Source organism: Folsomia candida, unplaced genomic scaffold, assembly GCF_002217175.1.
Source record: "Folsomia candida strain VU population unplaced genomic scaffold, ASM221717v1 Fcan01_Sc036, whole genome shotgun sequence".
NCBI lineage: Eukaryota > Metazoa > Arthropoda > Collembola > Entomobryomorpha > Isotomidae > Folsomia > Folsomia candida.
This window is the reverse complement of record NW_019091228.1, coordinates 967620-978603: the sequence shown is the minus strand read 5'-3', so window position 1 is coordinate 978603 and position 10984 is coordinate 967620. Positions and strand designations below refer to the sequence as shown.

At 35.9% G+C, this 10984-nt stretch overlaps 1 long non-coding RNA gene across 1 annotated transcript; it reads left to right on the top strand.

Annotated features, from left to right (window-relative positions):
* Window positions 1-575: 575 nt before the first annotated feature.
* On the top strand, window positions 576-2388 carry LOC118439473. Its single transcript, XR_004837441.1, has 2 exons — window positions 576-2079; window positions 2138-2388. It is a non-coding gene; the product is annotated as an uncharacterized LOC118439473 (long non-coding RNA).
* The last annotated feature ends 8596 nt before the right edge of the window (window positions 2389-10984 follow it).

Below are 10984 nucleotides of genomic sequence, written 5' to 3'. Positions count from 1 at the left end.
ACCATTCTCATCCTTTGACGAATTTATTTGTTTGCATAGACTCTGTAATAAAAAAATAATAAAACAATAAAATAATTATTTTGATAAAACTGAAAATATATAAAAGCATTACAAAATTACATTATATTTTTGGTAAGTATAACTTTGGTCTAAATCCTTCGATAAAATAGTCTGCAATTTAGGTTTGTGCAAAGAGAGGAATGGACAGTCACTTGAACGAATAGAGTGTTCAATCCAGGGATGATCACTTGGCAGCCAATTATGGATTATTATTCCACAATAATAACAAGAAAGCCGATCTCCATATCCAGTAGAGTAAAATCCTGCTTCACTAAAATTTTTGGGATTTTGCTTACATTTTCCGGTCCAGTTTTTGAATGTTGCTAAACGATCACTATTTAGACACATATCTTTGTTATCAATATCGTATGGTTTATAGACCAGAGTTGGAAAAGTTTCATCTTGGAGAACCATGTCGTCGTACTAATTCTAAAAAGGCCTAAGTGCAGTCAATAATAAATTTTAGAAAGGCCTATCTGCAGCCAATGCTAAATTTTAGAAAGGCCTATGTGCAGTCAATGTTTAATTTTAAAAAGGCCTAAGTGCACAATAAAAACTAGAAAAAGGCCTAACTGCAATTCCAAAATTATAAATGGTTAATTAATTATGTAAAATCATACTGTAACCTGAAATGTGAGTATAATATTCGGACGAGGCCAGTCCTGATATAATACTTGAATTTCAAAACCACACCCTCGAGGGGTGTGGTTCTGCTGACCTAAATTTGCTTAATAAAATCCTAGCGTGCAATATGTCGTATTACTCAAATTAATGAGGCAATTCCAAAAAGAATATTACAAATTTGAAAAACACACCCCCAGGGGGTGTGGTCATCGGCATCAAATTTAATTTTAAAAAATCCTGGCATGTGATACTTCATTTTTATCAGCCCAATAAAGCAATCCGAAAGGAATATTGCACATTTGAAAAACACACCCCCAGGGGGTGTGGTCATCGGCATCAAATTTAATTTTAAAAAAGCCTGGCATGTGATACTTCATTTTTATCCGCCAAACAAATCAATCTGAAAAACTTGGTGGTGCGTGGTTCCTGACGCCTAAATAAAGTTAATAACATCCTGTAATATGCCATGCCACTTATCTTTGCCCGATTACGAAATTGTGGCAGAGTCTACAGCAATTGAAGAACCTCCCCTCTGTAGGAGAGTGTTCTTTACACCTACCTACATAAATTTAGCTGAATACAGCCATCGAAGGCATGAAGTGTGTGTTTAAATGTGTAATTAAAACAAGTTCAAAAACAAAACTGCATTTAGAATTATAAACAAGAACTATTTACTGTTCCACATCATGACAGTGTTGCGAAGAATGAACAGGGGAAGCAGTTTCGTAGTTTTCAGGAGGAAATGCTTATGAAATTTTATTTCAGTCGTGTGTTGCAAATGGCAACCTAAAATGGCAAATGATCGAAATATTATAGGTGCCAACGAAATATTCATAAAAGCGTGCGTACTTTGACAGAATACGGTTATGATAATTACAGATAAAATGATTATTTTACTTATGTAAATTATTAATTTGGCAAACTATGTAGGTATAAGCCGCTTTGCCATGCAATTATAATTCTAATACTGATAGGGTGCAAATAAGTTGGCCTAATTATAAATCAATTGTATCTTGAGATAAGCCCAAGTTAAACTACAAAATTACAAAATATCATTAATCAGTGCAATTATATCTGGACAAGTTGAGTCACGCATGGAATTGAAATTTTCGTCGCGTAATTGAGAATGCTTTGGGGCACGAAAGGACATTTTTTAGCGGGTTTGTTGGGAGAGTCAACTGGAATACTTTGGAGTGTTCTAGAAATTCGCATGTGTTGTTGTTGCATTTTTTTGTGAAATTTTGTAAAAATCAAAGTTATCATCAATGTCAGACTCCGAAATAGAGACGGATTCATCTGACTGGTCGTACCAAGGGACGACTGAAGAAGAAGAAAGTGAAGGGGACGACGTATTTTCAGTAGACGAAGTTGTGGCAGCCACGGGTGTTGATTTCGGTAAATTTTTAATACGTGCAAAAAAATTACCATTACTAACCTGGCTAAACCTACCAAGAAATCCAAGAACTCTGGAAGACATTGTTTTCCCGGCCCTGTACGAATGCAGATTAAAAATTCCAAAACGAAAATACGACGACCTTCAGGATCTTCTTCAAGTAATTCCTCAGCAATTTCATGATTTTTATATCAATTTGCCAAAATAAAACATGTGAAATGCGTAAAAAATATGCGAAAAATGTGTAATGTAGGTTTACTTACTAGTATTTTCATTGTCATCTAATAAAACCAGCAATTTTTGATACTTAATTCATGTACCAACTATGACTTGCAATGCTTGAGTTTTTTTTTCAATTTACGAGTATGATAATCACCCCAAGATATTCGTATTCACACATTATAATCCTTCGGCCTGAGTGAATAATTGATCCGTTATTACGGGGTTAAGAGAGGCAGAATCTCTTTATTGAAATACATTGTCCTTCGGAACCTCTAAATCCACCAAAAATGCGGAACAGATTCGAGTTGCGACAATGTGGGGTGTCAAAGCGAGCCATACTGCTACGTGAGTAGCGCGATATGCGATATGTTCGAAACTGACGGAGAAGTGTGGGAACGAAGTGGGTGCGCCATAAGGTCAATTCCCTGTGGTTTCACCCCTTTGATACATTTCGTTTGCTGCAGTTTAGTATATGGAATTACAGGTTTGTATATGGGTTCCTAATGCTAATACAACGGGACAACGCCAGAGACCTCGGTCCGATTTCGAACAAATTATGTGGAGTTATGTAGATGATTCAACCAATCGAAATTATGAGGTGGTTGGCAAATTTCGTTTTTATAAATCTTTCCCGGGAACATTTCACGGGCACATTATAACTTTATTATATCATCTTTCAAACTTAACACTGTGAAAAATCTCCACAAATGAGTTTAACAACTTATCTAACTATGTATGTATATACTTCTGCAGTAAGGCTAGTTACTTACTGAAGGAATGCTATATACATACTCAATTAATGTGGTCAAATCTAAATCGGGCATCACAGCATCCCCAGCAGTCAAAATCTTGGATTACAGATGAATGAAAAAAATGCGCAAGACAACCATAGCGTATAAATTGCAGGTGGTGAGCGGCCAAAAAAACACCACCCAACGGTGCGGTTTTTAAATATTTCATGTTTGACGGTATAGCTTCATCGTGAAGAAAAAAGTGTCCAGTACTCCAAACTTTTGTTTAGCTATAGAGTTTCAAACGTCGCTTCGAGAATGTTTCACTTGAGTGAGACAAATGATGATTACATATAACTTCAATTTGCTGCTAATGAACACACCCCCTGGGGGTGTGTTTTTCAAATGTGCAATATTCCTTTCGGATTGCTTTATTGGGCTGATAAAAATGAAGTATCACATGCCAGGATTTTTTAAAATTAAATTTGATGCCGATGACCACACCCCCTGGGGGTGTGTTTTTCAAATTTGTAATATTCTTTTTGGAATTGCCTCATTAATTTGAGTAATACGACATATTGCACGCTAGGATTTTATTAAGCAAATTTAGGTCAGCAGAACCACACCCCTCGAGGGTGTGGTTTTGAAATTCAAGTATTATATCAGGACTGGCCTCGTCCGAATATTATACTCACATTTCAGGTTACAGTATGATTTTACATAATTAATTAACCATTTATAATTTTGGAATTGCAGTTAGGCCTTTTTCTAGTTTTTATTGTGCACTTAGGCCTTTTTAAAATTAAACATTGACTGCACATAGGCCTTTCTAAAATTTAGCATTGGCTGCAGATAGGCCTTTCTAAAATTTATTATTGACTGCACTTAGGCCTTTTTAGAATTAGTACGACGATGTTTAGTATTTAAAATAAATACGGAAAACCTTATCTGATTAGAACTGAATCGCATGAGCTCTGACACTACAATGAACATATCACTAATATGTCGTACTACTTTAGCATAGTTTATTAAATTACAGTGTCGGACAGATGTCTACGTCCACATAGTCGCGTCAATTTCATTTTCAAATTGTCACTGAACTACTGAACCAATTTTCATCATTGATATATCAAATTCTCACAAATTTAACGTAATTTCATAGCACATTATTAGTTTTCCGCTAAAAAATTTATTTTAGGCCAGAGATGTATTTTAATTCAAAATGAAAACAATTGGATGGACAAAAATCAACGTCCAGTCAGAGAAAACATACAAAAAAACTGTAATTTATAAGGAATGTTATAACAATTAATTTTTAATATTTGGTTGGGCCTCCGTTCGCTTTAAGGACGGCTTCAAGGCGTCGAGTCATAGAGTTTACCAAATTCTTGGTCACATCTTCAGAAATGGTTTCCCAAACTTCACGAATTCTGGATTTTAGGCCCGGAATTCCTGAAAAAAATTTTTTTCTTATTTCTCTTTCAATGTGGTCCCACAGATGCTCAATGGGATTCAAGTCTGGAGATTGGGGAGGCCATTCTAGCTTCGGAATTTTTTTTTCTTGAAGTATTCCATGGTGGACGTGGCAGAGTGTTTCGGATCGTTGTCTTGTTGGAAGGCAAATCGTCGTCCAAGTCCAAGTTTTCGAACAGATTCCTGGATATTACGGTCAAGTATTCCCTGGTACTTGTATTGGTCCATAATTCCGTCAACAAATTCCATTTTTCCTGCCCCACTTGAAGCCATGCATCCCCACACCATTACCGACCCGCCGCCGTGCTTAACTGTGGGGTTGAGATTTTTTGGATTCAAAGCTTCTTTTGGATATCTCCACACTCTACGACGCCCATCTGACCCAAAGACATTGAACTTTGACTCGTCAGTCCATAAAATATGTCCCAGAATGTTTGTGGCTTGGAAATGTGGTCTCTGGCAAACTTCACTCGTTTGGTTGCATTCCTCGGTACAATAAGAGGCTTCCGGACTGCTCTGTGGGATTTCAAATTTCCCTTATTCAGTGTTCTTTGGATGGTCATAGGACTAACCTGTTTGCCGAACATCTCCTTGATCTCGGTAGATAGCTTTGGAGCACTAAGTGAGGGTGTAACGTTGACTTTGTTGAGCACGTGGCGTACTTCTCGGTGAGCCAAAATCGGTTTTCGACCACTTCTGACCTTGTTTTGGACTGAACCATTAGCTCTAAAGTTCTTAATGATTGTCTGGATGGTTGTCCTTGCTAATTTATACTTGGTCCCTATTTGTCTCTGCGACAGTTCCCCTTTTTGTCCACCCTTCCAGTCCTGAATGACAAGATCTCGAATAGCGATAGGAATTTCCTTGCGTGTCGACGCCATCATATTTTTCTGGAAGAAAATTATTTAAAAATTAATGCGGCATATGTTATTGATAGATTTATTAAGTTACCTGATTTTATAAATTGGAGAGATTTTTGTTGTTGACAATTAAAGTGAAGTGGACGTAGACTTTTGTCCGCTCAAATTTCATCCTCTCTCGCTCTGCACTATGATTCTAAGTTTTCCCAGAATTTTCAGAAATAACTCATATGTTTTATGAAATTACGTTAAATTTGTGAGAATTTGATATATCAATGATGAAAATTGGTTCAGTAGTTCAGTGACAATGTGAAAATGAAATTGACGCGACTATGTGGACGTAGACATCTGTCCGACACTGTATTAAAACAATTTTTTACACAAACCAGACCTCAAAGTTAAGAAGGAATTTTTTTGTTGTTGTTGTTGTTCAAAAACGAATAGCTCAGTCAAAAGCCATTCTATCATGTGGGAAACCATATGAAGACTTCTGTCTTGATGTAACGTCCTTAGTGTTGCGAGGTCTTTGGGGAATTCCCGTTGGAGTACGATATGGCTCAAAGGTTTTATTCAGAGCATCATTTTGGTTTAACGGTTCCCATGCACTGAAGCTCGACAGCTTATGAGCACTGAGCGTAGCTGTTTGTTTTAGAGGAATAGAATCTAAGGTACCCATAAGATCATTTCTCACTACAGTTGAAAATAGAGCGGCAGGGACATTTAACATTTTACACACTCTCAGGAATCTGTTGATTCCGTTTGGGGATGTGGTCCATTTCAAATCTCTAATGGAGTAACTCATTAAATTCGAAATGTTAGAGTCAGGTTCAAACTCACTTCCCCAGAAAGTTACTCGTCCTGATTTATCCCATTTTATCATTTCAGGATGACACTTTAAAAGCCCGAGCAAATTGTGAGCTTTATTCATTTGAGTGGTAGGAAATTCTTTCAGCATTTTTATATCTGATTCAGATAACGTGAATTTTTCAGGGGAACCAACTGGAGTAGACTCTGTGCTAGAAGGAGTTACAGGTGGAGGAGTTTCATTAGTGGAGATAGTATTACTTTTTCCTATGGATGATTTATCTTCACCAGAAACCATTCTAACGGAAATAGGTTTATCTAAAATGTCTTTCAACTGATTATTTACACGTTTCATTAAACTACTGTACAATTGGACTTTAATATCCTCCGGAATTAAGGATCCCAAAACTGATGTAGCTTCCTGATCCTTGTCCGTAAAAAAGTGAGTTTTAGCATGCTCCATTGTGTTGGTCTTTTTTAGAAGCTGGGAATACTCGTCTTCTCTAACAACTCTCATTTTTTTCGACATTTTAATATTTAGTTTTTAAAACCCTAAGTGTGAACTAATCGCTCGTCCTGCTATTGCACCAAGAGCTGAAAGCACGGGTGTTATTAAGAATGGAAGAAAACCTCCTTTCTGTACTAAATGTTCCTTCTTGCTTTTATGTGATTTTGACTTTTTTGATAATTCCCTGATTTGATCTTTGTGTTTGTGTAATTTCTTTCTTGTTTCCTCGTCTACTTGAAAATGACCTTCTAATATATTTACAGCAATTTCACTTAGTGCTCGTATCTCGTCCGGGGATGCTTCCTGAATGATCTTCTTCCTCTTCAACCCCTTGCATGTCACAAGTTTCTTCAGAAACGAGAGGTTCCGATTTAGGCATTGACTCATTTCTCATGTAGCTTGATAAATCGTTGAGAATTTTTAATGCTTTAGCATGTGAGCATTGCGCGTTGTCAATATGGAATGAGAGCGGACATTCAATAGAATCTTGTATAGGCAGATTTTCAGAACAGTCCTCTGTATTTTCAACCAATAAATCCTCTGTGTTAATAACAGTCCAGTTAAATCCCAAATTCTTCAAAACGTTTGCCTTTTGTAGTCCTTTAGTGTATACTGTAGCATCATTTAAAGTAGACAAATACGCCAGAACACTATTAAACTTGTCCCGCCCAGCAAACCAGTAAATTTTATGAAGTTTATTTTCACAATACTTCACTATACGCTTTTCATGTACAGTAAGAGAGTTGAAATGACAGGGGGGTTTAATAAAGAAATGTTTCTGAAAATAAGTGGGGTCTTCAGTACACTTAATATTACAAATTGTTATTTCTTTAAACACAAATCCTCTTGGAAGTAAAAATACCTCAAATTCAATAACGTACTTCATTTTGGTATGTACACGTATTTTGGCTCGTCTGAAAAAATTCCCTGGAGCACTCTGGTTTTGTCGTTACACAAAGGGTGTAGATTGAGGAATAAGTACAAGTATGGTTGCTCAGTTGCTCTTTTATAGGCATCAGATAGAAAATTCGTATTATGTGGAAAAAGCTGTTTACCTAAATATTGTATTTGAGATGCGAACGTAGGAGACCTCATAATTACCATATAATGACAATTTAGTCGTATATCGCGTCCGAATTTTCCTTGAGGATATAGATTTTGTGTTAATAGAATTACTGATACTGAATTGTGATGAATTCCTCTTGTGAATAACGTTTGAATTTTTTCATTCGTCAGCACATCCTTCATTTGATCATCAATTATTAGCAAAGTTGGGTGTTTGTTACTAAATTCAGACATATCAAAATCCAATCCTTGTCTAAATTCAATCCGATTATTATGTTTAGCCATATCATCATAAGCAGGTTGATTTTCTGTGTAAGAAACAATTATCCGGCTTGGGCAAGGCTCAATTAATTGTGCATCATGAGTCAGTAATTTTTTAACAAACTCTGACTTTCCTGATTGAGAAACTCCGGAAATAATTAACGAGAAGGGATGTAAAAGATTTAGAGAATGACCTTCAATTTCCATTCTGCTGTTTTCGAAAATGCAACGTTACTATGCACTGTCCTTTTTCAAACTGAAGTTCATCGCCAAATTCGTCACATAGAAGAATTTCAATTGTGTCAAATTCAAGTTGACTTAGTGGTAAATAATAAGGACGAAATTCGTGAGTCACGGCTTCATTTTTCTTTGAACTTACATTAACCATTCTTAGTAGAGGACAAAGACAGTCTCCTACAATTTGTCTTTTAATTATATCACTATATATAAAAATATGATATATTTGCCTAGATAGGTTTGGGGTGTTCGTTGCTATCCTACTAACGTCAAATCGACACGTATCGTCAAGGGTATATAAATCAAACCCCAACATGTTAGCTAAACACACATTTATATAGAATGTTCCACAACCCTTTAAAAAATGTACTCTATTTGTTTCAGGGTTATATGCAAAACTTGCATAAACTTCGTCATTAAGTACTAAGCAGAGATTGATTTCTTCAACAAGTGACTGTACATCTTGGTATTGTTTATTTTTAACCATGCGATGACAAATATTGTTTTCTGGATCATTTGGAAATAGTATTTTTCTTGCGTCATCTTGCTGAAACGTTTTCAAAGAATTTACGTAAGTAAACTCTGTAATAGCTACTTCATATTCGTTAGATATAAAATTCAAACGTTTTGGTAGTTTAGTTTTATATAACGACATCCTGTTATTAGGATAGTACCGTGGGCTAACATTAGAAGGTAGGTGTAGGTAAAATGACATGATTTTTCGTTTATAAGTAAAGACTTTTCTTGATAACTTCCATTATTCAACTGCTTAGCGTACGAAGCTTCATACAGTTTTTATCCTTTTTCCAGGGCACTACTAATAGTCTAAAAAATGAAGCATGTTCATGTATTTCACCACGAACACTATCACCGTGTGTTAGAGAATCAAATTGGTAAAGGCATACCCGTGTTTAGAGGTTATAGACAGAAAGGAGGTGGTCTAGGAAGTATTCTGGGATTTATCGGTCGATATGGATTACCGCTCATTACCAAATATATTCTACCTCATGCAGCGCCTGCAATTATGAGTACAGTATCTGATATTACAAATGGTCAATCAATTAAAACAGCCCTAAAATCCAATGCTATTAAAATGGCTACAAAGTTTGGAAAATCTATTCTTAAACCCCAAGCAGGAGCTGGATTAGGTTCTAGAAAACGAAAAGCTTTACTAGGTGCAACGTCAGAAGAGTGTAAGGTGTTGCACGAATCACATCACTCGTCCAACCCAAAGAAATCTAAAGCTTCATCCGTAAAATCGGGCAACAAGAGAAAAACACCAACTGCACCTAAGAAAAGAAGATCAATTTTTAGTAAACGGGATATATTTGGATAATGGCATTAATTAACGAATTCTCTCAACCGTCTATTACGGGGCCAAGTAGAGTTATTTGGTCTTCCACCTACAGACACAACGGTTGAATCCAGTTTCTACGCAGAATATAAACCTGTTGTAAATATACAAGATAACGATGCAAAAATTGATTTTCGAATTACTGGAAATGCATCGCAATATCTTGACTTGTTTGACCATTTCTGTTATCTTAGAGTAAAAGTTGTTGCATCGGATGGAAAAGATTTACCAGCAGCAGCAGAGGTTAGTACTTCTAACTTATTTATGCATTCCCTGTTTTCGCAATGTGATGTTAGTATAAATAATCAACTTGTTTCAACCAGCAATAACTGTTACATGTACAAAGCTTATTTAGAAACAGTTTTGACATACGGAACTGATTACATAAATTCCCAAGCGACTTGTCCACTATTCTACAAAGACACTGATAATGGATCGCTGAAAGATACTAACACAGGCTACCAAAAAAGAAAGCAATGGATTCAAGCCTCGAAACCGGTGGAATTAATTGATGAATTAAAATTTGACCTTGCTTATCAACATCGATATATTTTGAATGACACAACAGTTACCATTAGCCTAGCCAGAGCTGTTGAAACGTTTTCCCTTTTGTGCGGGGCACTTGCTTCAGGTAGTCCCGCGATTAATCCCAAAGTAAAATTCCTTGATGCGAGTCTATTTGTTAGAAAACATGTTTTATATCCTAGTATTGTCTTGTCTCACCAAAAGTTACTTGAAGGAGGGCATAGTGCTCGATACCCCTTCAAAAAATCAGAAGTAAAATTTTTTTCAATTCCAAAATCGTCACAATCCTTTATCGAAGAAAACGTTTTCCTTGGTACAATCCCAACTAGAATTGTCATCTGTCTAATTCCGAGTAAGGGTTTTGTTGGGGATTATGACGTTAATCCTTATGTATTCCCCATTACAATCGTAATTATATATCATTAAGTGTGAACAATGTTCCCTATCCTATTAAAGGTTTACAACTTGATTTTGACAGTGATATTAAGTTATTACCATATTATTTACTGTATTGTTCTCTTGGAACAGCAGGACAAGATCAAGGTTTGACTTTTGACAGAGAAGAATTTTGTAGTGGTCAGACATTTTTTGGATTTGACATTAATCAGTCTACTGGGTCAGATTCTGCACTACAGTTGGAAAAAACGGATGTGTAAGAATCGAATTAAAATTTGCTAAGGCACTGCCTGAAGCGGTAAATTGTTTAGTTTATTCTGAACATTTTAAAATCTTGGAGATTGACAGATTTAGACAAATTTCTGTACAATAATGAATTCTTTACAACTTCGATATGCCTTAATCAACTCTATGAACCTTTTCATAGCTGTTTGTGCCAAAGATCAGTTAGATAGTATTAATTCAAAAACG